This window comes from Neltuma alba, unplaced genomic scaffold (genome assembly GCF_004799145.2).
Source record: "Neltuma alba isolate B1F8T4 unplaced genomic scaffold, ASM479914v2 tig00001187_pilon, whole genome shotgun sequence".
NCBI classification, from domain to species: Eukaryota; Viridiplantae; Streptophyta; class Magnoliopsida; order Fabales; family Fabaceae; genus Neltuma; species Neltuma alba.
The window spans coordinates 37,888-43,454 of NW_021632369.1; the positions used below are offsets into that span (position 1 = coordinate 37,888).

The following is a 5,567-nucleotide window of genomic DNA, read 5'->3' on the forward strand; positions in this document are numbered from 1 at the left end:
AACGTAAGCAAATCATATATAACATTCACCATCCAAATATTTAATATTTTTCAATTACTCAATATTTTTTTAAAAAATAATAAAAAAATTAAAGATACCCATCAGATATAATAAAAAATTATTTTTATTTATAATTTAAAAACAAAAGATTTTTATTAATCAAGATTCTCTAATGATTCTGTTAATTAAATTTTGGCAAAAAAATTGTTAACATCATATCATAATCCAGCTTAATGAAAATATTATAAGGTTAAGGTAATGATAAACTAGAATCTATCTATTTTTATCGTCTGAAAAAACAAATTTTGAAGATATACACCCAACATCCACGATAATCTGACGTTTCTTTTTTCTATATAAAGTAGTCTTGAGCCTCCTTTGAATTCCATATATACTCTACCACCTTCTCTTCTTTCTCTCACTCTCAATTCTAATATGGCTTCTCAGAAAATTTTGTTTTGTCTTTCGCTGTTGAGTCTCTTTCTGGTCGCTATTGCTGTTAATGTCTCTCATGATGGAAGAGCCATCATCATCGATGGCCAACGTCGAATTCTTATTTCTGGTTCAATTCATTATCCCAGAAGCACACCACAAGTAATTATCTATGCTTCTTCTATGCTCATAATTCTACTCAGTTTTGCAGCTTCTTTGTTGTTACTTGTTAGGCCTGTTCTGAACTATATTCTGGAACGTACGGTTTTGTTTATGAAACGTTTCAAAACGTAAAGTTCAAAGCAACATATCTGAAAATCTGTTTCTTTAATTTTTTCTGATTTAATGCACATACTCGTCCAAGTATGATTATTGCTTGTAATGATGAGTTTGCTGATTATGTAGATGTGGCCTGATTTGATCCAAAAAGCAAAAGAAGGGGGGCTGAACACGATAGAGACTTACGTATTTTGGAATGCTCATGAACCAGTTCGTCGTCAATATGATTTTTCTGGGAATAATGATCTTGTCAGATTTCTAAAGACCGTTCATGAGGCTGGCCTTTATGCTATTCTTCGGATTGGACCTTATGTTTGTGCTGAATGGAACTATGGGTATGTTTAATTATACAAGTAGTAATTTTTTTTTTAATTTGTAGTTTTGATATACGGCATTATTCTTAATTCTTCACTGTTTTATTTTCTTAGGGGTTTCCCTGTGTGGTTGCATAATTTGCCTGGCATTGAGATGAGGACAGCAAATAATGTGTTCATGGTTGGATGATTATTTCAATAAATTATTTTTCTATACCTTATATAGTATATTTTGTTTATGCTTTTTTTATTTGGTTTTACAGAATGAGATGCAAAATTTCACTACATTGATCATAAATAAGATCACTGAAGAGAAACTTCTTGCTTCTCAAGGCGGCCCCATAATTATTGCCCAGGTATTTATATAATAGTTCATGAATTGATCTGTTTAAAAAAATTACACAATTATCATTGGACCAAATTAATTTATTAATTATTTATTTTTTTCTCCAATTAATAGATCGAGAATGAGTATGGGAATGTTATGAATCCTTATGGAGATGCTGGAAAGGTGTACATAGATTGGTGTGCTTCGATGGCGGAGTCTTATAATATTGGAGTCCCATGGATTATGTGCCAACAAAGTGATGCTCCTCAACCCATGGTAAAATTAGTTAATTAAATGTCGCTTTCAAAATTTAAAACTATTTATCATTTTCTAATTATAATACTTTTGATTGTTTCAATTTACCAGATAAATACATGTAACGGTTATTATTGTGACAAGTTCACACCTAATAATCCCAATAGTCCTAAGATCTGGACTGAAAATTGGGTAGGATGGTAAGTCCCAAATCACTTTATTTTAGGTTTTATTTCTGTTTATTAATCATTAATTAAATCATTTTGCATAATTATTATTTTTATGATTATTAAAGGTTCAAAAGTTGGGGTGGGCAAGATCCTCATAGAACAGCTGAAGATGTTGCCTATGGTGTAGCCAGATTCTATCAAACTGGAGGAACCTTACAAAACTATTATATGGTAAATCATATTAAATATATATTTAAACGCATCAAAATAAAATTGATAACTGATTGATGAAATATCTTTTTATGGTTACAGTATCATGGTGGAACCAACTTTGGTAGAACTGCTGGTGGTCCATATATTACAACCTCATATGACTATGATGCTCCTCTCGATGAATTTGGTATACAATCAAAACTTCATCAATTTGATTTCTTCTTTATGTATATATTTGCTCAACATAATTTAAATGTGATATAATGTCATTCAATTATTTGCAGGAAATATTGCTCAACCAAAATGGGGTCATCTTAAGAAACTTCACGAAGTTTTGAAATCAATTGAGAAAAACCTTGTCTATGGCAATGTCAACGAAACTGATCTTGGTAATTCTGTCAAGGTAACTAACTATAAATGAAAGAAGAATTATCCATTGTCACTGATTTTAGTACACACACACACACACACTCACGTTCATGGAATTCGAGGTGGTTAATAAGGATGAAAATGTTATAGGCCACTGTGTATGCGACAAATGGATCATCAAGTGTGTTCTTGAGCAACAGCAACACTACTTCTGATGCAACAGTCACATTCAATGGAAAGCAATATGTAGTTCCAGCTTGGTCTGTTAGCATTTTTCCTGATGGTCAAAGTGAAGAGTATAACACAGCAAAGGTGGGGTTTTTTTTAATTTTTGTACAACATCTGAATTCTATTCTTTTTCTATAAATTTTATGTATAGCCCTAGCTAATTCTGTATTAAAAAGAGTCTAACATATGTTGTTCTTTGCGATTAATTAGATTAATGTTCAAATTTCTGTGAATGAACATTGGCCAAACGAAGCTGAGAAGCAGCCAGAATCATTGAAGTGGGTGTGGAGGCCTGAGAATATTCATGATGCTCTCAAAGGCAAATCTCATTCTTCTGCAAACAAACTCATTGATCAAAAGGAAGTCACTAGTGATGTCAGTGACTACCTTTGGTACATCACCAGGTAAAATCATTCTCAATTCACTAATCTTTCTCTTGTTTTTCAGTTGTTTTAATTAAGCATTGATCATTCTCATTCCGAGGGCCTAATCATCTTTAATTTTCTTTCTGTTTTGATAGTCTTCATCTTGATAAGCATGACCCTATTTGGAGCCATGATATGTCTCTTAGAATCAACGCAAGTGGCCAAGTAATTTATGCATATCTCAATGGAGAACATATTGGTAAAACTAATGTTGCTTTGTATTACTCCATTCGCTCATACATAAACTATGATTAGTTTAGTTAACATCATCCTGTGTTAATTTGATGGATATGCAGGAAACCATTGGGCTAAATATGGTGTTCTTTATGATGATGAAGTTGAATTTAAGATCAAGTTGAATAAAGGAAAGAATGTGATTAGTTTGCTTAGTGTCACCACTGGATTACAGGTATATCATCATATGAATTAATGTAGATTTGTATATACTGAACAAATTAAAATTATAACCTGTCTTTTATTTGAACAGAACTATGGATCGTTCTTTGACACATGGCACACTGGTCTTGTTGGACCAATTGAGGTGGTTGGTAAAAAAGGTGATGAGACAATTATCAAGAACTTATCTTCTCACAAGTGGCACTACAGAATTGGATTGGATGGTTGGGATAAAAAGTTCTTTAGCGAAGAGTCTAGTTCTAACACCAAATGGGCATCAGACCAATTACCCATAAACAGAAGCTTCACTTGGTACAAGGTACTTGGCAATTTAAAAATTATGACATTATTTTGTTAGTCAATTATTGAAATATACAAACTGACTCATTTATTTTTTTAAATTAAATATTTGGTAGACCACTTTTAAAGCTCCTCTTGGAAAAGACCCTGTGGTGGTTGATTTAGAAGGGCTTGGAAAAGGGTTTGCTTGGGTTAATGGTCATAATATCGGTCGTTACTGGCCAGCCTACTTGGCTGCAGAAGATGGTTGCAGTAATGATCCTTGTGATTATCGTGGTGAATACTCTTCCACAAAATGCATTTACAACTGTGGAAAGCCTACACAAAAATGGTTAGTTTGATTCTTTTTTTCCAAAAGTGAAGGGGTTTTGATTCCTAAACCATACAAATTTGATCTGAACAATATATGAATATGTGTTTTCAGGTATCATGTTCCTCGATCATTCCTTAAAGATGGTGAGAACACATTAGTTTTGTTGGAGGAGATGGGAGGAAATCCATCATATGTGAATTTCCGAACAATTAGTGTGGGAACTGCTTGTGGGAATGCCTATGAGAACCACACATTGGAACTATCTTGCCAGAGTCGTCCAATTTCTGCTATTAAATTTGCCAGTTTTGGAGATCCTCAAGGCACATGTGGTTCCTTTAACAAAGGCACATGTGAAAGCACCAATGATGCTTCTTCAATCATAGAGAAGGCAATTGATCTCTTAATTTGACAACACATTCTTTGCTTGGGTTAAATATTTTATATTTTACATACACATTCTTTCATACATTAATTGATCAAATAACTAATTTATCTTAACTTGCTTGACATTATGCAGGCTTGTGTGGGTAAGCAGACTTGTTCCATCGAAATCTCAGAGAAGACCTTTGGGTCAACCAATTGTGGAACTATCCAAGAGACTTGCGGTGGAGGCAGTTTGTTAAACTTTTAATTTCATATCAAAATTAGTTTTTTGGTTTATATTCCTAATTATTAGGTTAGTTTGTTATTTAAGTTTCCTTCTTCGTTTTCCTTTGAAGTTTGGTATTTGAATTTTCAGTATCGATTACGTACATTCTAATCTTTATTGAGTCTACCTTAAATAACAATGATAGTTGGTTCTACAAATTTATAGTTTTCCTTTTTCTGATTATCGGAAAGCTTGGCATCAAACCTGTAATTCCTATCTCATCAATTTCTTCATCCGAGCACAACTTGTAGTAACTCTTGGTGGAACATTAATCAAACATTGCGCCTTCCTTAAATTAACATGCATGATTTATAAATCTTAAAAATTGACTTGTAAATTGTGCATCAAAGCTCACAAATAATAATAATATTTAAATTATTAGATGCTAAAGATTTAATATTTTAACAAAATTTTTATTTTATTTTAATTCCTAGTCAATATTACATGTGCTTCTATGTTTAACCTTTAATCGTAAATAAATAGGTTGACATACAATGCATATATCATATTGAATTCAAACCCACATTGTGTTGAATAAAATAAAATACAGTTAAAATTTTATGATAAAAACAAACCAAAAAGCTATGAAATACCAAATGTCACAAATTTAAAGCGTCATTTGTCACTAATCTGGAGTTACATTTGTTGTATGCATCACAAAGTCCTAACAATGAAATAAGCATTTTCACAACTCATTTATAATGCACTTAAGTCATATTTAATATAACAATGAGAATTGAAAATTTATTTTAATAATTTAATGTTTCATAGAAAAATATTTCACTATGATTTAAAGATTTTCTCTTTTGTTTTCATAATAGCATTAGAAATACAGTTAATTATTATAGTTTTAGTAAATCAAATTCTACCCTGATCACTATAACTTTTCAATAACA

At 31.7% G+C, this 5,567-nt stretch overlaps 1 pseudogene; it reads left to right on the plus strand.

The window, feature by feature from the left end:
• The first annotated feature begins 435 nt into the window (after window positions 1-435).
• Window positions 436-4,645, plus strand: LOC114752690 (beta-galactosidase 15-like; annotated as a pseudogene).
• Window positions 4,646-5,567: the final 922 nt, after the last annotated feature.